The sequence below is a fragment of the Ranitomeya imitator genome, chromosome 1 (genome assembly GCF_032444005.1).
Source record: "Ranitomeya imitator isolate aRanImi1 chromosome 1, aRanImi1.pri, whole genome shotgun sequence".
Classification (NCBI taxonomy): Eukaryota; Metazoa; Chordata; class Amphibia; order Anura; family Dendrobatidae; genus Ranitomeya; species Ranitomeya imitator.
In genome coordinates this window covers 1,020,788,108-1,020,812,485 of record NC_091282.1, presented here as the reverse complement: position 1 = coordinate 1,020,812,485, position 24,378 = coordinate 1,020,788,108, and the positions used below count along the sequence as shown (strand labels likewise).

Genomic DNA, 24,378 nt, shown 5'->3' with positions numbered 1-24,378 from the left:
TATCAATGAGCAGTGAGGAAAAAGTAATTACATTTTTGCCACAAAAATGTTGTCTTCGTTCCAGATTTTATATTTTCACAGGGGGAAATGGGTAAAATTTGCATGAAAATCTGTCAATTTCTACTGAACATGGAAATACCTCATATGTGTCTGTACAGTATTGCTTAACCACATGGCGAGACTCGGGATGAACAGAGTGCTATTTGCCTCTCGGAGCACAAAATAGTTTGCTGACTTCCTATACAAAGCCCCTAAGTGCCAGAAGAGCAGAGCACCCCCTCAAGTGACCCTATTTTGGAAATGTTACCCCTTTGAGAATTATATAGGTGTAGTGATGATTTGACTCCATGGGTGTTTTCCAGAAATAAGCAGCAGTGAATATTGCAGAGTGAAAATTGTAAATCTGCTTTTGTAGTGCCCATCATGTTATAGTACCTCTACATTGTGATCAGCTCGTGCTTCTGGAGATATGGACCCTGTAAATTAAGTCTGATCTTGTCTAAACAGAAATGTCAAACGTGGACACTAAATGTGGTTTAGGCACGCTGTGGGGCTTAGAAAGGAGGAGCGTTTTGATTTGGGAGCACAGAATTTGCTGAATTTCCTTTGGGGAAGCCATGTTGCTTTTCAGAGGCTTTGTACTAAAAGTAATGTGGAAGCCCCTTAACAGATGATGGAACTGAGTGGGGACTTGCTTTTTTGTGGACAAATAAATGGTAGGTCAAGAATTGGTTTTATTTATTTTTTACGCCGTTCCTCGTACAGTATAAGAGTTTAGACGACTTAATTCTTTGGGCCTGTGCAATTACAGCAATACAAGGTTAATATCGCTTTTTTATGTTTTGCTGCTATTACACACTGAAAGACAATTTTTTTGCAAAAACAAGTTTTTGCATCGCCTTGTTTGAGAGCTATAATTTATCCATACAGTGTTAAGGACTGGCGGAACGCACCAAGTATAGATGATATGAAACTAGGTGCATTCGCAGTCCGAGGTCCACCGTGCAGGTAAAAACCCTGCTGCTAGTAAGACAGACTATATGGCGGTACTATAAGTATACACGCACGGGTTAACTTCACCCTGCGTGAAGGAAGCGATCCTGTTGAGTCACAGGACCGCGGTACCGCACATAGAGCGCGAGCAAGAAGTCAGCGAACACAACCCCAACACAGAATTGAAGACCTATTAGACCACTTGCTGGCACAACACTGCAACTGGGTGTGTAAGGAAACTATTAAAATAGTATATAAAGGCACGAGAGTGCATGCAGTGCCGCACTGACGGACGCCACTAACCACCCAGGCTTGGGTAAGGAAAGCGCAGAGGAAGCGCACGGCGCCGTACAAGCGGTCACAGCAACTAGACGCTGTTATGTGTGTAACGTGCTGTTGGATAAGTCGGGCGCTAGATAGCAAACATACACCTTCCGCGAACAGTCATCCAATAGGGAGGGTATTTTAAAGAGCGATTTTCACTCACAACACACACACATATTATCAAGACAATACTAGCGCATGGCCGTGCGGTCATGCGCAGTTTATATAGCTGCAGCACAGGAAGCTGCTACCGAAGTTTTGCCCTTTCAGGACCTTCCTGGAGGACCAATGGAATGTGCTGCAGTACCTGAGCATGTGACCCTTGATCTCCAACGGGAGATCTTGCCCTGGGCATGCTCAGTGTGTGAAAATTAGGACTTAGTCCCAGAGAAGCCTGCTCGCCGCAGATCAGTGCAGGGTACAACAGGAGAGCCAGTAAAGGCAGTAGTAACCCTCTGCACAGAATCAGTCCCAGCAAGACGCTGGGAGTGACGCCTCCGCTGAGCAGAATGGGAGACCGCAGCAGACACGGATCGAGATTCCTCCTGTGCAGCAGAGGAAACTCGACTCTTAACAGGGCCCCCCCTCCTTGAGCCTCACTACGCTCAAAAGCTGCAATAAGCAGCGGAGCCCGAATGTGCTCTACAGGCTCCCAGGTTCTATCCTCTGGGCCGTAACCCTTCCAGTCCACCAGATAAAATTTCTTGCCACATACCACCTTGCACCCCACAATAGCATTCACCTCAAACTCATCCGTGGATGAACCCGATGTCCCAGCAGATGACTCAGAAAACCGGGACAAACGAACGGGCTTTAACCCTGCTGTTCTGTTCGGTCTGGGGAGACCTATTTTGAACTTTGGTATTTTTTGGGATGTTCAAGATGCGGTTCTGAAACTTGTGGTTGATTGACTTAAATGAGGATGGGTCGGTCGGCCACGGGTTTCAGAGCCGCATCTTGAATATTTTAAAGAATATTGAAGTTCAAGGTCGGTCATTTTTGACCAACAGAACAGCAGGGTTAAGAGGGAAACGTGAAAAGTATCGCTGATACCAAGGCGTGGAGGAATAGCCAAACGCTGGACCACAGGGTTGACCTGTTCCAGAACCTTAAACGGGCCAATGTAGTGAGGAGCAAACTTAGTGGACTCAACTCGCAGCCTGATGTTACGGGCGGAGAGCCACACTAAGTCGCCAGGAGCAAAGACCGGAGCGGGGCGCCGGTGTGTATCAGCCGAAACCCTCATTCTCTCCTTGGAGGCTCGGATGGCATCCTGTGTGTGGTCCCAGATGTCACGTGCCTCCACCGCCCAGTCTGCCACCCTAGAATCGGTGGATGACACGGGCATGGGCACAGGGACACGCGGATGCTGGCCGTAATTAAGGAGAAAAGGAGTGTGCCCAGTGGAATCGGCTACGGCGTTGTTCAAGGCAAATTCCGCCCAAGGTAGCAAAGATGCCCAGTCGTCCTGCCTAGCAGAGACGGAATGACGCAAATATGTCACCAGAGTCTGGTTGGTTCTCTCCATCAACCCATTCGTCTCGGGATGGTATGCAGAGGAGAGGTTTAACTCTATGCTGAGTAAACGGCAGAGCTCTCTCCAAAACCGAGACGTGAACTGGGGACCCCGATCGCTGACAATCTTATCAGTCATACCATGCAATCGGAAAACGTGCTTAATGAACAACACCGCCAAGGCCCGTGCTGAAGGTAACCGAGGAAGCGGCACCAAATGCACCATCTTAGAGAAATGGTCGGTGACAACCCAAATAATGGAGCAGCCATGCGACTTGGGTAAGCCCACCACAAAGTCCATCCCGACCATCTCCCAGGGCCTGTCTGCCACCGGTAGAGGGTAAAACAACTCAGCAGGCCGTTGCCGAGGAGACCGATTTTGGGTGCAGGAAACACACGCCTGAATATAGTCCCTGACATATGCGGCCACCAGTATGTTCTCGCCAAAAGCTCACATGTCCTCTTGGTCCCAAAATGCCCACCCACTCTGGAGGAGTGAGCCCAAGAGAGAACCTCCGGTCGCAAGTTAGCTGGCACGAAAGTCTTGCCCGGGGGCACAGACTCTAGCGAAACCGGAGCTACAGTTCTCAGGCTCTCAGAAGTGACAATAAGCTGAGGCTCCTCCTCCTCAGATGACGCTAGGGAGCGGGAGAGAGCGTCGGCACGAACGTTCTTCTCCCCGGAGAGAAAATGGAGAGTAAAATGGAACCGGGAGAAGAACAGGGACCATCTAGCCTGGCGAGAATTCAGCCGCTGGGCCGTTTGTAGATATACCAAGTTCTTGTGGTCAGTGAAGACTTGGAAGGGAAAGCGAGCTCCCTCCAAGAGATGTCTCCACTCCGAAAAAGCCAACTTCATGGCTAGCAACTCCCTGTCCCCGATGGAATAATTCCTCTCCGCTGGTGTGAAGGTCTTGGAGAAGAAGAAGCAAGGATGCTTCCGACCTTGAGCATCCTTTTGGAAAAGGACTGCTCCAGCACCAACAGATGAGGCATCCACCTCCAAGATAAATGGTTTATCAACATGGGGAGATGTAGGATGGGAGCGATAGCGAAATGAGACTTGATCGAGAGAAAGGCTTTGGAGACCTTCTCTGACCACAACTTGGGATTTGCTCCCTTTTTGGTGAGGGCAACCAAGGGAGCTACCAAAGTCGAGAAGTGTGGAATGAACTGGCGATAGTAATTAATGAACCCCATAAAGCGCTGCACCGCTTTAAGAGAATGGGGTTCCTGCCAGTCCATTACAGCCTGTAGCTTGGCAGGATCCATAGCCAAACCCTGGGCAGAGATGATATAACCAAGGAATGGCAAGGACTCCTGCTCAAACACACACTTCTCTAACTTGGCGTAGAGGGAGTTTGCCCGTAAGAGGTCGAAGACTTTGCGAACATCTCTCCGATGGGAGTCAATATCTGGAGAGAAGATGAGAATATCATCCAGATAGACTACGACCGAGGTGGTGAGCATATCTCGGAAGATGTCGTTCACAAAGTCTTGGAAAATGGCTGGGGCATTACAGAGCCTGAAGGGCATCACCAGATATTCATAGTGCCCATCCCTGGTGTTAAAAGCCATCTTCCATTCATCCCCCTCACGGATGCGAATCAGGTTGTAAGCACCCCACAGATCTAACTTTGTAAATACCCTCGCTCCCCGTAGCCTATCAAACAGCTCAGATATCAGGGGTAATGGGTATTTGTTCTTAACGGTGATGGCGTTAAGACCCCTGTAGTCTATGCATGGACGTAAGTCTCCAGTCTTCTGTACGAAGAAGAACCCAGCCCCTGCCGGTGACACTGACTTCCTAATGAATCCTCTTGCCAGATTCTCTTGGATATACTGAGACATTGCCTCCGTCTCTGGGAGAGATAACGGATAGACTCGACTCCGGGGAGGCTCAGCACCAGGCAAGAGATCAATAGGACAGTCATAGGGGCGGTGAGGCGGAAGGGTCTCCGCAGCTCTTTTGGAGAACACGTCTGCATAGGGCCAATAGTGCTTGGGGAGAGAGGAAAGATCTGCGGGTACCTGTGCAGTAGCAACCTGAACGCACTCCCTCTGACATCTACCCTCGCAGGATTTACTCCATCCCAAAATTCTCCCAGAGGACCACTCAATATGAGGAGAATGGTAGCGAAGCCATGGGATCCCCAACAGGACCTCATCAATTCCCTCAGGAATGTCTAATAGGGAGATTATCTCCTGATGTGATGGAGACACAGAAAGCGTGAAAGGAATGGTTTGGTGGGTAATCTGTGAGGGTAGTGTTGACCCATTTACCACTCGAACGGATACTGGCTTGGCGAGCATCACCAAGGGTATTGCGTGACGCTGGGCAAAAGCAGAAGACATAAAGTTACCCTCTGCCCCAGAATCCACGCATAGCTCGACCATAAGAGTGGATGGGCCTATGGTAATTGTCCCCTTGAAGGACAACTTTGAGGCAAACGTCGCCATATCTAATGTACCTCCTCCAACTGCCACTAGACGCTGACGTTTCCCCGACCGCTGAGGACCCTTGGAGGCAAGATGTCCTGACTGCTGGCAAACATGACGGACCTTATGTGCACGGGCGGACAGAGATTTGGATCCTGCTCGTGTCACCTCTAAGGCCTCATGTGATTTGGATGCCTGGATTGGAGATTCCAAAGGTTTGGCGAAGGTGGGAGCCAGCCGAAACCTCTGCCTACACTGGGCTCGCTCTAACCTCCGCTCGTTAAAACGAAGGTCAATACGAGTAGAGAAAGTTATTAATTCCTCCAGTGTGGCAGGAATCTCCCTAGTGGCCAGAGCGTCCTTAACGTGATCAGCCAGGCCCCTCCAAAATATGGGGATAAGGGCCTTATCCGACCACTCCTGCTCGGAAGCTAAAGTACGGAAGCGGACGGAAAAATGACTGACCAAGGACTCACCCTGAGTTAAAGCCAGTAGTTGGAGCGCTGTGTCATGGGTGACTTGAGGTCCTAAAAAGACCTTTTTCAGAGTGCTCAGGAACAACGGAGCACTCTGCACCACATGATCACCACGCTCCCACAGCGGCGTAGCCCACTCCAACGCCCTGTCCGACAAGAGAGAGACAATAAATCCCACCTTAGCCCGCTCTGTAGGAAAACGTGCAGCCAGGAGCTCGGGATGGATAGAGCACTGACTCACGAATCCCCTACAAGTTTTGCAATCTCCAGAAAATTTTTCTGGCAACGGGAGGTGGGATAATGTCGGAACTGGGGTGGCAGTGGACAAGGTTGCTGCAGCCACGCTAGCAGCCTGTACAGCAACTGCGGTAACATCCACAGCTGAGGTTAAGCTCTCGAGAGCCGTCAACCTACCCTCCAGCTGCTGGATATACCGCAAAGATTGCTGAATGTCCGCCATTTACTAGCCAGACCTTGGCGCTAGTATTATGTTAAGGACTGGCGGAACGCACCAAGTATAGATGATATGAAACTAGGTGCGTTCGCAGTCCGAGGTCCACCGTGCAGGTAAAAACCCTGCTGCTAGTAAGACAGACTATATGGCGGTACTATAAGTATACACGCACGGGTTAACTTCACCCTGCGTGAAGGAAGCGATCCTGTTGAGTCACAGGACCGCGGTACCGCACATAGAGCGCGAGCAAGAAGTCAGTGAACACAACCCCAACACAGGATTGAAGTCCGATTAGACCACTTGCTGGCACAACACCGCAACTGGGTGTGTAAGGAAACTATTAAAATAGTATATAAAGGCACGAGAGTGCATGCAGTGCCGCACTGACGGACGCCACTAACCACCCAGGCTTGGGTAAGGAAAGCGCAGAGGAAGCGCACGGCGCCGTACAGGCAGTCACAGCAACTAGACGCTGTTATGTGTGTAACGTGCTGTTGGATAAGTCGGGCGCTAGATAGCAAACATACACCTTCCGCTAACAGTCATCCAATAGGGAGGGTATTTTAAAGAGCGACTTTCACTCACAACACACACACATATTATCAAGACAATACTAGCGCATGGCCGTGCGGTCATGCACAGTTTATATAGTTGCAGCACAGGAAGCTGCTACCGAAGTTTTGCCCTTTCAGGACCTTCCTGGAGGACCAATGGAATGTGTTGCAGTACCTGAGCATGTGACCCTTGATCTCCAATGGGAGATCTTGCCCTGGGCATGCTCAGTGTGTGAAAATAAGGACTTACTCTAAGAGAAGCCTGCTCGCCGCAGATCAGTGCAGGGTACAACAGGAGAGCCAGAAAAGGCAGTAGTAACCCTCTGCACAGAATCAGTCCCAGCAAGACGCTGGGAGCGACGCCTCCGCTGAGCAGACCCCACTGCGGCCGATGCAGAATGGGAGACCGCAGCAGACACGGATCGAGATTCCTCCTGTGCAGCAGAGAAAACCCGACTCCTAACATACAGTATGTCTGTCCACAGCATCATGTGGGGGCTTGTTTCTTGAGTAAGCTTTGATGTTTGATGTACCATTTTCGGGCACATTAAATTTTTTGATTGCTTTCTATTCTGATTTTTGGCAGGCAGAATGAATGAACACCAGCAAATGAGGAATTGTTTTTTGGAGGGTTTATGCTGTTTCGGATGTGATAAAATTGATAAGGCAGCTTTATTCTTGATGTCAGTACGATTACAGCAATAACACATTTATATAATTTTTTTAATGTATTAGCGGTTTTCCACTATAAAAACCATTTTATAAAAAAAAACTATGTTTGTATCGCTGTATTCCGTGAGCTATAGCTTTTTATTTCTCCGCTGATGTAGCAGTTTTGTGGCTTGTAGCATGCTCGGGTGGTCTCCGAGTATTTGTAACTGTTCGGAGATTTAGTTTTCATTGCCTCAGCTGTATAATTTACAGCTGATAGACAGCTTGAATACATGTGAGGATTCCCTAACAACCAGGCAACCCCCACATGTACTCAGGCTGGCTAGCAACCGTAAATCATGCAATCTATAAGGGATGGGTGAGGACACAGTAGGTGAGGATAGAGCTGGTCGTGCAGTGGTTTGCTCGATCGGTGGTTACTGCAGTTTGTAGGCTTGATGGAAGAGGTAGGTCTTCAGGTTCTTTTTGAAGGTTTCAATGGTGGGTGAGAATCTGATATATTGTGGTAGAGAGTTCCACAGTAGGGGTGATGCACGAGAGAAATCTTGTATGCGATTGTGGGAAGAGGAGATAAAAGGGATGTAGAGAAGGCGATCTTGTGAAGATCGGAGGTTGCATGCTGGAAAGTACCAGGAGAGGAGGTCACAGATGTATGGAGGAAACAGGTTGTGGATGGCTTTGTATGTCATGGTTAGGCTTTTGTACTGGAGTCTCTGGGTAATGGGGAGCCAGTGAAGGGATTGATAGAGGGGAGAGGCCAGAGAATAGCGGGTGGACAGGTGGATTAGTCAGGCAGCTGAGTTTAGAAAAGATTGGAGGAGTGCGAGAGTGTTAGAGGGGAGGTCACAGAGCAAGAGGTTACAGTAGTCGAGGCGGGAGATGATGAGGGCATGGACTAGGATTTTGCCGATTCTTGGTTTAGGAATGTACGGATCCATGAAATAGTTTTGAGTTGAAGGTGGCAGGAAGTGGAAAGGGCTTGGATATGTGGTTTGAAGGAGAGATCAGTGTCAAGGATTACCCCGAGACAGCCAGCTTGTGGGACTGGGGAGAGTGGGCAGCCGTTTACTGCAATGGATAGGTTCATTGTGGGTGTCACATGAGAAGGGGGAAAGATGATGAATTCTGTTTTGTCCATGTTAAGTTTTAGAAATCTAGCGGAGAAGAAGGACGAAATAGCGGATAGACATTGCGGGATTCTGGTTAGTAGGGTGGTGATATCTGGTCCAGAGATGTAGATCTGTGTGTCGTCAGCATAGAGATGATACTGAAAACCATGAGGTTCTATAAGCTAAAGAAACCCACCCTCGACCCATCCTGCACAAATAACTACAGACCGGTCTCCAACCTTCCCTTCATCTCTAAACTCTTGGAGCACCTAGTCTACTCCCGTCTTACCCGTTACCTCTCCATTCACTCGCTCCTAGACCCTTCACAGTCCGGCTTCCGCCCCCTACACTCGACAGAAACTGCACTCATCAAAGTGACCAACGATCTTCTGACAGCAAAATGTAACGGTGACCACACTCATTCTTCTCGATCTCTCTGCAGCTTTCAACACTGTTGACCACCCTCTCTTACTCTCTAGGCTCCAGTCACTTGGCATTAAGGACACTGCTCTCTCCTGGTTCTCCTATCTTTCTGACCGCTCCTTCGGTGTTCTGTTTGCTGGCTCCACTTCATCTCCTCTTCCTCTCACTGTCGGGGTACCCCAGGGCTCAGTCCTTGGCCCCCTTCTCTTCTCCCTCTACACGGCCCCAATTGGACAAACATTCAACTTCAAACATAAAGATACCAAATGTACATTTTTGGTGAAGAATCAACAACAAGTGGAACACAATTGTGAAGTTGAATGAAATTTATTGGTTATTTTACATCTTTGTGGAAATTCAAAGAATGAAAAGTGGGGCGTGCAATATTATTTGGCCCCTTTACTTTCAGTAGAGCAAACTCATTCCAGAAGTTCATTGTGGATCTCTGAGTGATCCAATGTTGTCCTAAATGCCTAAAGATGATAAATATAATCCACCTGTGTAATCAAGTCTCCATATAAATGCACCTGCTCTGTGATAGTCTCAGGGTTCTATTTGAAGCACAGAGAGCATCATGAAGACCAAGGAACACATGCAGTTCTGTGATACCATTGTGGAGAAGTTTAGAGCCAGATTTGGCTACAAAATGATTTCCAAAACTTTAAACATCCCAAGGAGCACTGTGCAAGCAATCATATTAAAATGGAAGGAGTATCATACCACTGCAAATCTACCAAGACCCGGCCATCCCTCTAAACTTTCATCTCAAACAAGGAGAAGACTGATCAGAGATGCAGTCAAGAAGCCCATGATCACTCTGGATGAACTGCAGAGATCTACAGCTGAGGTGGGATAGTCTGTCCATAGGACAACACTCAGTTGTACACCGCACAAATCTGGCCTTTATGGAATAGTGGCAAGAAGAAAGCCATTTCTCAAAGATATCCATAAAAAGTGTCATTTAAAGTTTGCAACAAGCCACCTGGGAGACACATCCAACATGTGGAAGATGGTGCTCTGGTCAGATGAAATCAAAATTAAACTTTTTGGCAACAATGTCAAACAATATGTTTGGTGTAAAGGTAACACAGCTCGTCACCCTGAACACACCATCCCCACTGTCAAACATGTTGATGACAGCATCATGGTTTGGGCCTGCTTTTCTTCAGCAGGGACAGGGAAGATGGTTAAAATTGATGGGAAGATGGATGGAGCCAAATACAGGACCATTCTTGAAGATAACCCGTTGGAGTCTGCAAAAGACCTGAGACTGGGACGGAGATTTGACTTTCAACAATACAATGATTCCAAGCATAAAGCAAAATCTACAATGGAACGGTTCACAAATAAATGTATCCAGGTGTTAGAATGGCCAAGTCAAAGTCCAGACCTCAATCCAATCGAGAATCTGTGGAAAGAGCTGAAAACTGCGGTTCACAAACTATCTCCCTCAAACATCACTGAGCTCGAGCTATTTGCCAAGGAAGAATGGGCAAGAATTTCAGTCTCTCGATGTACAAAACTGATAAAGACATACCCCAAGCGACTTGCAGCTGTAATCACAGCAAAAGGTGGCGCAACAAAGTATTAAGTTAAAGGGGCTGAATAATATTGCACACCCCACTTTTCAGTTTTTAAATTTCCACAAAAATGTAAAATAACTAAAACTTTTCGTTCAACTTCACAATTGTGTTCCTCTTGTTGATTCTTCACCAAAAATTTATATTTGGTATCTTTATGTTTGAAGCATGATATGTGGGAAAAGGTTGAAAATTTCCAGGGAGCCGAATACTTTCGCAAGCCACTGTATGTTGCAGTCACTCCCTTTCCCTTGAGAAAGCATTATGCTAAATATGGGTTGGGAAGTTGTGGTGGGCTGATCTAATCTGCCTTCACCTGGGTAAGCAGTTACTCTATAGCCCATGTCACTTTATGACTTATGTCATTCCATTATCTCCATTGCTTTACTCAGCATTTATGATATATAGACTGGAATTGATTTGCACAATGTGTCTTTTGGTGCTGTTTGGCATATGTCCCTGCTTTGGATCATGATGTTGTCCAATTTTTTCTCCTCCTTATGCCTGTATATTAATTTCTATTGGTGATTTTTTTTCCTATTATTAATAAAGAGTGATTTTATTATACATTCTTGTTTGGTGGGTTATGGTTACTCCAATTTTTGTTACCTCCTTGTCTGTTCCTTGTTATGGGAGTACTCCACGTCCTGTTTTAAATAATACATTTAGGGGGGAACTCTATACCTTCTGTTCCTAACCATCAGTTATATTATGTGTTTTTGAACATTTTTGCAATTGACATATGTTCTATATCTTTTGTCTTTCCACTATCTGTATTTGCATATCTGATCATTGTATGTGTGTAACCATCGTGTATATATTTTATTGTCTAGTTTGCCCTTGAGGTGATTAAATATATAATTTAACCTTGGGCTGCTCTTTTATCTTGATCCTTGAATCCACATGTCCTTTTCTCGGTTTAACTTCCCATGCTACTACTGGTCTGGTTTCTGGCCCAATATAATCCCATTAATGGACCGGGCTTATATCCAACAAGGAACTGTTGGCAGTCCTACCGGCCTGGCAACACTCTGTTTCTCTGGTGTTAGTGAAAGGGACTTCTCAGCCTGTCAGGGTTGTGAGCAATTGTAGTGCCACGTCAGTGACTGTGGGTCACATCCTCTCACTCCCTGTGCCTCCCTGGACCCATGTGGAGAGGGTGTGTGTGTGTAAAACTGCTCTAAGATAACGTTATGTGTCCCCGGGGGTGATGGACCATTACGTTTGTGCAAGTGTGGAGACCATATCACGTGACATCGCTGTCATGATAGTGACATCAGACGGGGTCACGAAGTGCGATTTCATCACGTGGTGGCAGCGGAGGGATTCTGTGTGATATCTCTGATGTCATCATTCACAATTAATAATACATGGTTTATTTCTTAAGAATGAACACTATTTTGAAATCATCAATCACTCTTTTTACTACTGATTATACACTGCTAAAAAAAATAAAAGTAACACTTAAACAACAGAATATAACTCCAAGTAAATCAAACTTCTGTGAAATCAAACTATCCACTTAGGAAGCAACACTGTTTGACAAACAATTTCACATGCTGTTGTGCAAATGGAATAGACAACAGATGGAAATTATTGGCAATTATCAAGACACACTCATTAAAGGAGTGGTTCTGCTGGTGGGGACCACAGACCACATCCCAGTACCAATGCTTTCTGGCTGATGTTTTGGTCACTTTTGAATGTTGTTGTGCTTTCACACTAGTGGTAGCATAAGACCCACACAAGTGGTTCAGGTAGTGCAGCTCATCCAGGATGGCACATCAATGCGAGCTGTGGCAAGAAAGTTTGCTGTGTCTGTCAGCGCAGTGTCCAGAGGCTGGAGGCGCTACCAGGTGGCAGGCTTGTACACCAGGAGACTTGGAGGGGGCCGTTGGAGGGCAACAACCCAGCAGCAGGACTGCTATCTCAGCCTTTGTGCAAGGGGGAGCAGGAGGAGCACTGCCAGAGCCCTGCAAAATGACCTCCAGCAGGCCACAAACGTGCATGTGTCTGCATAAATGGTTAGAAACCAACTCCATGACAATGGTCTGAGTGCCCAGCGTCCACAGATGGGGGTTGTGCTCACAGTCAAACACCGTGCAGGATGCTTGACATTTGCCACAGAACACCAGCAAATTCACTACTGGTGCCCTGTGCTCTTCACAGATGAAAGCAGGTTCAAACTGAGCACATGTGACAGACGAATGTGACAGAGTCTGAAGATGCCGTGGAGAGTGATCTGCTGCCTGCAACATGCTTCAGCATGACCAAATAAATTCAATGATCTCCACAGTGGTACTTTGATAAAACCATTTTTTTTATTATTAATCAAGATTTTTTGTATGAGCAAAAAAATCCCTATTGACTCTAAATTAGGTGAAATTACATTCATCCCTATGTATCCTGGTATGCTACAGTCAGTATTGATAATATGTAGTTTGTAAGCTTGCGAGCAGGGCCCTCACTCCTCCTGGTATCTGTTTTGAACTGTATTTCTGTTATGCTGTAATGTCTATTGTCTGTACAAGTCCCCTCTATAATTTGTAAAGCGCTGCGGAATATGTTGGCGCTATATAAATAAAATTATTATTATTATTATTATTATATGTAAACACTGCTAGAGGCAGAGGGACACCAAGGAATTTCACGTGGCTGCATTCTTGGTATATAACCTTTCAATTACCAATCTAATTATTTACATATTATCAATACTGACTGTAGCATACCAGGATACATAAGGATGAACGTAGTTTCACCTAATTTAGAGTCAATAGGGATTTTTTTGCTCATACATGTGCCTAAGGTTTAAGGTATTGTCACTCAATCTTCAATTGGGATTGATAAACTTGCCACTTATAGGTGTATTACTAGGAGCAATATACTATTAATCGTTATGTATGCAGCCATAGTTTGAAAATATCCCAGGAAATAAAGTCCCTCTTTTTGGACTATGTACCCTTCTTATAATGGATACTTTGTCTTTTAATCTTGATTAAAAATAAAAAATTGGTTTTATCAAAGTACCACTGTGCAGATCATTGAATTTATTTGGTCACCTGCTAGTGAGATGTTATGATATGTAGTGGTGCCGTGCCCTTCAGGTGGATGGGTTTAGTATTTATGAGTATTTTTTTGTGAATATATCCTTCAGCCTGACCAGTTTGGCAGTTGGTCAATAATAGTGTGGGGTGTCATTTCTTTGGAGGGCCGCACAGCCTTCCATGTGCTCGTCAGAGGTAGCCTGACTGCCATTAGGTACCGAGATGAGATCCTCAGACCCCTTGTGAGACCATATGCTGTTGGCCCTGGGTTCCTCCTAATGCAGGACAATGCCAGACCTCATGTGACTGGAGTGTGTCAGCAGTTCCTGCAAGATGAAGTAATTGAAGCTATGGACTGGCCTGCCCATTCCCCAGACCTGAATCTGATTGAACACAACTGAGACATCATGTCTCGCACCATTCACCAATGTCACGTTGCACCACAGACTGTCAAGAAGTTGGCGGATGCTTTAGTCCAGGTCTGGGAGGAGATCCATCAGGAGACCATCTGCCGCCTCATCAGGAGCATACCCAGGCGTTGAAGGGAGGTCATACAGGCACGTGGAGGCAAAGCACACTACTGAGCATCATTTCCTTGTCTTGAGGCATTTCCACTGAAGTTGGATCAACATGTAACTTTATTTTCCACTTTGATTTTGAGCATCATTCCGACTCCAGATCTCCTTGGGATATTAGTTGTGATTCACGTTGATAATTTTTAGGTTTTATTGTTCTCAACACATTCCACTATGTAATTAATAAAGATTTACAATTGGAATATTTCATTCAGTGATATTTAGAATGTGGGACTTAAGTGTTCCCTTTATTTTTTGGAGCAGTGTATAATAGAAAATGTTAAAAAGAGAGAAATTTTCATAGAAAAACAAGAATGGTTCAGCTATTTTGGTCAAAACTGCTTTCTACTTAAAAGTTAATTATGTACTATATAGCACAGGATCAAATGTACAATTTGGCTGGTAATTGAAAACAATGAAGATTTTTTACTCTGTAAAGTTTGATTTTTCTAATGCTTTCACATATTTTTTAGGTTAAGTTTTTGGTGCATTTTTGATGCTGCATATTTTCACTACTAAATATACAGCAAAGTGGATGGGATTTACAGAAATCTCATACCCACTGTGCTTTTCTTTATTTTTTATGGTGTGGCTTTGAAACTCGCAACATGGCAATTTCTCTTGCAGGTGCGCTGAGTTTTGTGTGTGCATTTTCCCCTTAGAATTACATAAGATGCAGAAAATCCAAATGAAAAAAAATGCATGTGTACTCTTTATGCATTTCTGCTGCGGAAATGCACTAAAATTTCTTGTAATTCAAATATGCTGGTATCAATAAAGTTTTGTTAAAGCCAACTACCAAGAAGAATGCAAAAACAAAGCAGATTTATTTAAGACATGAGATACCAAAAATAGACATTGCAGTGTCATAAACCATGATAAAAATGTAATGAACAAATATTCAAGTAACCTAATGTAGCACTAGCTAGTATATGCAGAAATGCTACAGAAAATCTGCAACACCAATAATTCACCAAATACTCATCATGGGAGCTTAGCCTTAAAATCAATGGACAGCAAAAAAAGACAACTAATTTTAACAATGTAATTTTAGCAGTGGTTCAGGGTGGACAGAGGGCGTAATTGGTGGCTTTGTGGTTTATGTCTTCTGCCTCTTCCTTCCAAACTACTGAATTATCTATATATAATCATGCCATGTAAATTTGGTCCTTTCGTTGCACACTTCAAACCCTATAATAGCATCTAGCTTGATGTACAGTAGGTATATCACATTTCCAAAAAATAATTCAGTATAATTTATTCACACTGCCCAAGTGGGTATTCATTCACTATAAAAGGTCAAAATCATCATTTGCACCCGAATCAAAGATGTTATTCACACATATATGTATTCATTTTTGTTTCCCACCAACAAAAGTTCTGATATCTGTATTCAGACACCTGAATCTTTTGACACATTGTATACTGTATGTTTCTCAAGCTTTCAGATGAACGTACAGTGCCTTGTGAAAGTATTCCGCTCCCTGGAACTTTTCAACATTTTCCCACATATCATGCTTCAAACATAAAGATACTAAATGTAAATTTATTGGAATCACAAAAGTCATAAAGTGACATGGACTATAGAGTAACTAAAGTCTTGCTTACTCATGGGTGAATGCGGATTAGATGAGCCCACCACAACTTCCCAACCCATATTTAGCATATTTAGCATACTACTTTCTCAAGGGAAAGTGAGTGACTGCAAAATACAGTGCCTTGCGAAAGTATTCGGCTCCCTGGAAATTTTCAACCTTTTTCCCACATATCATGCTTCAAACATAAAGATACCAAATGTAAATTTTTGGTGAAGAATCAACAACTGGACAACAACAAATCAAGGCACTGTACTTAATTTCAGTATATGTCATTTTATCCGTAGTCTTCATACATAGTTACATAGTTACTGTATATAGGTTGAAAAAAGACCTAGTTCAATCAAGTTCAACCTTTCTTCACCAATTGTTCATTTGGTCACTAATTTAACTATAACCTGCATCATTAAGTTAAAGATCGGTTAGAGAATAACGGACTAAAATGTTGCATCAGCACAATTTTTTCCCCAATGGATTTCTGCTGGATCCGTTTTAACGGAACATTACTGGACATGTGAACAGAGCCTCATAAGTGACACTTTGCTGGAATTAGGCTCTTGTGCCCTATGTTATGCTCTCATTTTAAATGGCAAACACCTGCTGACAGATTCCCTTCAAATTGTTAATGAATTTTATGACCTAGTACCGTATTATCCGGCGTATAAGACGACTTTTTAACCCCTAAAAATTGTCCCAAAAGTTGGGGGTCGTCTTATACGCAGGGTACGGGTGCACGGAGCGATCCTGGATGGTTCCCAGGGTCTGAAGGAGAGGAGACTCTCCTTCAGGCCCTGGGATCCATATTCATGTAAACAATAAAGAATAAAAATAAGAAATATGGATATTCTCACCCCTCCGATGAACCCTGGCTCTCAGCGCTGCAAGCGTCTGCCTCCGTTTCTAAGAATGCAGTGAGTGAAGGACCTTCGATGATGTTTGAGAGCCAAGGTCTGTCGGAGGGGTGAGTATATCCATATTTTTTATTTTTATTCTTTATTTTTTACATGAATATGGATCCCAGGGCCTGAAGGAGAGTCTCCTCTCCTCCAGACTCTGGGAACCACACACCATATAAGATGACTTGGCGTATAAGATGACTGGGTGTATAAGATGACCCCCATCTTATATGGCGGGTATATCCCAAATTCCATATTTTATATGGAAAAGTTGGGAGTCGTCTTATACACCCAGTCGTCTTATACACCAGAAAATACGGTAATAATTTTTCTAAACAGTGACATTTTTTCAACAGTTTAGTCGTGTCTACAAGTGATATATTTCCTCAACTTTCTCAATTACTAATCAGAGAATGCTGAGCATTTACTTTAGCTCAGCCATTAACTTAAAAAAATATATATCTATGTGTCTATAAATTACAGGGATACCATTTGCATAGTAATTTGACAGTAAATGATATAATTACAGTTCATAATCTATTTACACCGTGTGACTTTCTGTTTTGGTCTTAAAGATCATTTCAGAGTTTTATTTTGGACACTTTGAGCTCTTAGGAAAAAAAAGCAGTACGTTTGTGTAACCTTATACAGTTAGGTCCAGAAATATTTGGAAGGTGACCAAATCTTTGTGATTTAGGCTCTACATGTCACTATTTTATATTTAAAATTCTGCAGGCCTATCCCTTCAAAAGTCTAAGGCCAGGGTCACACTTGTGTGTGCAATACGACAAACTCCCGCGAGTCTCGCATCCATACCTGGCACTGCCGCCGGCAGTCAGGAACGTAGCGTTCAGCTGCATAGAAATACATGCAGCCGCACATTCCGGTCCCGATTGCACACACAAGTGTGACCCCAGCCTAACTCTTCCCTGTTCCCTCTTTCTAAATTTTCTTCAGAATCTGCTCCCTCCTATTCATCTGTCTCCACATCCTCCATGTACCCTATAGCATTTGGTAACTGTACTTATACAAATACCAGCTGTTGATTGGATTATGCAGTGTTATTTGAAAATGCCCTATTAATTAGAATGATAGCTGAACCGTATATCACGAGCACTTTTTATTTATTGAGTCGCCTCTATTTCTATATAGATTCACACCTTGAGAGCAGGACACTCACTCCTCTTGTAACTGATGAACCATGTGATGTCTTATATTGTCTGTACATGGCCCTTCTAAAGGTACCTTCACACATAACGATTTCGTTAACGATATCGTTGCTTTTTGTGACGTAACAACGATATCGTGAACAAAACCGTTATGCGTGACAGCGACCAACGATTAGGCCCCTGCTGGGAGATCGTTGGTCGCTGGGAATGATCAGGACCTTTTTTTTGGTCGCTGATCACCTGCTGTCATCTCTGGATTGGCGTGTGTGATGCCGATCCAGCGATGTGTTCACTGGTAACCAGGGTAAATATTGGGTTACTAAGCGCAGGGCCGCGCTTAGTAACCCGATGTTTACCCTGGTTACCATTGTAAAAGTTAAAAAAAACAAACAGTACATACATTCTGGTGTCTGTCACCTCCCCCGGCGTCAGCTTCCCGCACTGACTGTCATCGCCGGCAGGCCGTAAAGCAGAGCACAGCGGTGATGTCACCGCTGTACTCTGCTTTACGGCCGGCTGGCGCTGACACAGTACAGGGAGGATGACACCAGGGAACGTGACAGACACCGGAATGTAAGTATGTACTGTTTGTTTTTTTAACTTTTACAATGGTAACCAGGGTAAACATCGGGTTACTAAGCGCGGCCCTGCACTTAGTAACCCGATGTCACGTCCCCTGGCGTCAGTTTCCCGCACTGACTGTCAGCGCCGGCCAGCCGTAAAGCAGAGCACAGCGGTGATGTCACCGCTGTACTCTGCTTTACGGCCGGCTGGCGCTGACACAGTACAGGGAAGCTGACACCAGGGGACGTGACAGACACTGGAATGTAAGTATGTACTGTTTGTTTTTTTAACTTTTACAATGGTAACCAGGGTAAACATTGGGTTACTAAGCGCGGCCCTGCACTTAGTAACCTGATGTTTACCCTGGTTACCCGGGGACTTCGGCATCATTGGTCGCTGGAGAGCTGTCTGTGTGACAGCTCTCCAGCGACCACACAACGACCTAAACAGCGACGCTGCAGCGATCGGCATCGTTGTCTATATCGCTGCAGCGTTGCTAAATGTGACGGTACCTTTAGTTGTAAAGTGCTGTGGAATATATTGACGCTATATAAAATAATATTATTAACTACTCATGGTGGGAATGTAGCCTATAGTTACAGCTAAATGGATGACATTTATACAAATCTCATGCCCACTGTGCTTTTTTTTTTTACACTGTATACTGGCCTGGGTGAGTGTTGAAATCCATAACGTGTCAATTTCTATTATGAGTAGGTTGGGTTTTATGTGTATTTTCCCCATATAATTACATTATATGTGGAAAATCCATAGTTAAATTGTATGTTCGCACTAAAAGTGCATATAATCTGCACATGACTATGTCAATAAAATGTAGTCACTTCCAGGTATTTATTATTATTATATTATTATACATTTATATAGCGCCATTTATTCCATGGCGCTTTACATGTGAAAAGGGGGCAAATATAGACAAATACATTAAACATGAGCAAAAAACAAGGCACACGGGTACATAAGGAGGGAGGACCCTGCCTGCGAGGGCTCACAGGCTGCAGGGGATGGGTGAGGATACACTAGGAGAGGGTAGAGCTGGTTGTGTGTCGGCACTATCAGAAAGAAAGCAGATTTATTTATAACATGACGTACCAAAAAGAGACAAAAACAGCAGCAATAAAAATACATACAAAACACTAAAAAATACAATGAAAAAAGTAGGTGCAAAAATGGTGCAGAAAATCTGTAACTTAAAACTCATCATGGCAACTTGTTCCCATCAGAGGTAATACTGGTGTTATGCATAATCTTTGCATATTGCTGAGCCCCGAGTTAGTAAATAATACACTTTGATGAGTGAGACTTTGCAGTCATTATAATATACAGTATGTGCTTCTATGCTATAGCTGCTGTCATCAGTAGAGGAAAATCCTTCTAATGATTTCTGGTGCAGCCCAGCATATCTGTGCATATTCTAACGACCTAATTAAGGCAGATGAGCTGTCTGCGCTCCTCTGTATTGCTGCTGTTGGTAACAAGGTCTCTCATTTAAAAGTAAACTTAGGCTAGCAACAGTCAAAAGTTTATAGACAACTGATGGAAAGTATGTTTCTCGTAATCTTTGAGTTACTCCATTGGTGCTGGGATCTTGTTTTCTTTAGACATGTTCAAATGTCTGTCTTTGTTTTATTTTGTGCAGGTCAAATGTCTGGGACATGTCCGCTTTTGATCTAATTTATGTTTTTGTTGAAAGCACTCATTAGTCATCTTTGGTCATTCAATGTTCTAAGCAGAAACATGGACCAAAATTGTTTGAAAATCAGAACCAACACACTGATGAATAATCTTTTTTCTCGTATGCAAACAAAATATAAAACGTAGAGTCAGAATAAGGCTGTAGGCTTCTTAGAAAAATGTTGCCATAAATTACGACTCTGCTAAGCCGCATCCACTGTCAAATAAAACATTAAAAAGTGTCAGCATGGGGTGATTTTCTTCAGCACAAAAGTCTAATAATTGTATTTAAAACTTTGTGCCAGAATTTTGGCTCAAAGAAGTACACAAAAAAAACCCCAGATGCAACCACCTTAGGATTAATTCACAGATCCGTGTTCAAGCATGTTTGTGAAAAAAATGGTACTGGTGTTAGTGGTATGTGTGGTGAAATATGTGTGTATATATATATATATATATATATATATATATATATATATATATAGAAAAAACAGGAACAGCATCCAATACTACCTCAATAGTGTGCAAAGCTCTCCCAACCAGCAGTCCAAATGGCCTCCAGCAATAATATCAAAAAAAGAAAAGCAGCACAAAAAATAATAGAAAAGGTGGACTTTATTGCCTGAGCAGGCGTGGCGACGTTTCGGATATGAGAATCCTTTTTCAAGCAGTGAACAAGTGAGTGAAACCTCTCTTTATACAAATCCTGAGCATATCCAATCAGTACATTCATTACATTCAATAACATAGATGCTGGATAGGTGTAACTGTTAATATTTCAACATTCAGTGCAAAATGTAACCTGTGTTTCAGTTATAAAAATTCATTATCTATACATACAGTGCATTTCACATCCTGTGCATAATCCTAAAAGATTGCTCAATGAGCAATTAACAATTATAAAATCCAGGTGCTCCAATCCCCCGAATCATGGTAATAATACACTTACAGCGTTGTATACATGCGTGCCCCTGTCTTCGGCGTCCTAGCGCACTTACTGCGCATGTCTGTGACATCACAGCCAGTGTAACCACAATGCACAGGCACGCAACTGCGCAGTATCGCAAAGCAGACAGCGGCGCCATTTTATTTAAGGGAAAAATCGCTATATGAAGCGGCGAATCTCTTATTAGCACAATGTTAATAAAAAAGGGGTAAGATATGTCCAATTTACATCACCTCGTTCTCATCATCCTAATTAACCAAGAAAATAATAAAATAAATAAAAATCAAACAAGTTATCATCTAATAGCAATATAGAGCAGTTCCATATTATGCTGGGGATGAATCAAGTTGTGCCTTCAGCAGGATTTAAAGGGCCAGAGCATAAGCCCATAACAGTCATAAGGGCCGGGATACCCTCCCCAATCAAGTGGGGCACCCCGTACCTCCATGTGGAGAAAGAGACATTTGGGGGTGGTACCCCCCCGCATAACTCAAACCCACCAATGACTTAATATGACCCATATCCAGTGCCACAACATATCAAACCCATAACAGAAACACACACAACATTGCAAGTGCTCCCGATATCCAAAGTTTATTGTGCTCTCATATTTTTTATATATTTTTTATACATTAATTTTCAAAAACAACGAGAACCAGGGGATGCAGAGGCCATAAAACTTACACAATCCTAATCAAAATTATACAAGAAAAAAATATAAATAAGACTCAGAGAATCCGTCACTCCATAAGCACAGAAGATTTTTAAATAAAGAAATAATATTCCTCTGAATACCATGCAATTCAAGGACTGGAGCATCTGAAAATAAAAGCAGAAGAAAAAGGAAATAAATATCATTCCTCATTTAATAGATACATAAATCAATACGTTTGAGAGAGGAAACCCACGCTCATACATTTTACATGACTTGACTAAGTTTATAGTCTACATTAAGACCATATGGCTTTAAGGTGTTCAACCTCTTTATCCACTCCAGTTCTCTCCTCTTAAGCAATTGGACATATCTTACCCCTTTTTTATTAACATTGTGCTAATAAGAGATTCGCCGCTTCATATAGCGATTTTTCCCTTAAATAAAATTGCGCCGCTGTCTGCTTTGCGATACTGCGCAGTTGCGTGCCTGTGCATTGTGGTTACACTGGCTGTGATGTCACAGACATGCGCAGTAAGTGCGCTAGGACGCCGAAGACAGGGGCACGCATGTATACAACGCTGTAAGTGTATTATTACCATGATTCGGGGGATTGGAGCACCTGGATTTTATAATTGTTAATTGCTCATTGAGCAATGTTTTAGGATTATGCACAGGATGTGTAATGCACTGTATGTATAGATAATGAATTTTTATAACTGAAACACAGGTTACATTTTGCACTGAATGTTGAAATATTAACAGTTACACCTATCCAGCATCTATGTTATTGAATGTAATGAATGTACTGATTGGATATGCTCAGGATTTGTATAAAGAGAGGTTTCACTCACTTGTTCACTGCTTGAAAAAGGATTCTCATATCCGAAACGTCGCCACGCCTGCTCAGGCAATAAAGTCCACCTTTTCTATTATTTTTTGTGCTGCTTTTCTTTTTTTGATATTATATATATATATATATACATATATATATATATGTGTGTAGTGACATGTCTAGGGTTATATGTTTGACTAGTGATAATGTGTGGTGAAATATGTGTATATATATCTATGTGTGTAGTGACATTTATCTAGGGTTATATGTGTGACTAGTGATAATGTAACATCTGTCCTGAAGGCAAGTCACACCTAGGTGTTAATAGGTACTTCCTTGGGACTAGTAGAAATTGTGCCTCCATATCTCACCAGGAGGTCTAGCTAAGGCCAAGGAGAAAGGAACACTTGACACCCCTAGTGCTTGGAAGGGAGATGCTAATTGCGGCCTGAGGGTTAGCTATTCCTGGGAACCATCTCACAAGTGTCTCCAGAGGAAAAAAAATATATTCATTACTAGAGCGGCTGTGCCCAATCAAACAGACCACAATTATGATATTAACGTGGGGGGCCGGTCTAGAAACCTGACCTCAGACCAATGTTATAAATTTAGGCAGCAGACAGATAATTGTGTTCACATGATGGGGGCAGCCTGAGAAGATGGTGTGATCCAATCTACATTCTTCCTACCCTCCGGGAGCAGAAAGCAACTACCTGTTAGATAATTTCTGTAAGTTTCTCCTGTTTATTTTGATACTGATTTGCATAAGTTGTATGTCTTTTTATTATATTGTTATACCTTTTTCTTGTAAGCATTGACACTTTTGTTATTAAAGTATAAAACTTTAACAAGTTGAACCTTGAATGTTCTAAAAGAATCCATAGCCTAAGGTGTGTGAGCCTTATGAGTGATAGACATTACTCATCGCCCGTGTATTCGGTGAGTGGTGGCAGCGGGTGTGTGGCCTGGGTCAGTGTGTGATTTATGCTCCCACTACAGCATAGGACAGAGGTTGAATGCTGGACTGAGAGAGGGGAGATAGATTAACCCTTGCAGGCACAACCCCAAGTCACGTGTGAGAACGGACACGTGATGAATAAGTGACACCATGGAGAAGGGATCCGTGACAATATGCATCAGTGTGTCATCAGTATGTTCGTTTTTACCATCAGAGTGTCATCCATGTGTCTGTTTTTACCATCGTTGTGTCATCATGGTTTTTTTTCTGGAATTTATTAAGAAAGAAATAACTTGCAGAGCGTGCCCTATACTTTGCATTGTTAAACACGTACAACACACTGATGCGATTTGTGTGCTGTATATATACTGTATTTCACGGACCCAAAGACTTGTATTGGCCCTATCCATCTGTGCTGCTGGAAAAAAATGGACCTGTCTCTGTTTTGCATGGATGTGGTCTGTAAAAAACATGGACATGTTAATAGCCCCATTGACTAAAATGAGTACATGATTTATCCGTGAAAATAACAGTAACAACACGGACATCTGAATGAGGCCAAAGTAAGTGTGGCCCACTCTGTTTTCTTACATTAAGTAACTTTAGCATGGCAGTTTTTAAAGTACTCTTAACTTTTTGTTTTTTGTTTTTACTTTGTCCAAAATACCGATGAAGTGCAATTTGTTAAATGAGACCTTTGCCTATCTATCTCAGATGGACTGAAAATGCCTGCCAGGTGATATAACATTGAGAAGAGTATAGATTAGGAAGTCCTTTAAGGCCTCATTCAGATCTCAAAGTTTTTCTTGTTCGCAAAAAATAGTACCTGTGTTATCCATGTTTGGTTAATGTGCCATCAGTGATTTTCACATCTGGATATATATAAAAAAATTACAAAAATTCTCTTATGCTTT

The 24,378-nt window shown here is 43.2% G+C and overlaps 1 protein-coding gene across 2 annotated transcripts in view; it reads left to right on the top strand.

The window, feature by feature from the left end:
* The window catches only part of INPP4B (inositol polyphosphate-4-phosphatase type II B), a 1,184,089-nt gene that overhangs the window by 144,387 nt on the left and 1,015,324 nt on the right, over positions 1 to 24,378 (top strand). The window lies entirely within an intron of this gene.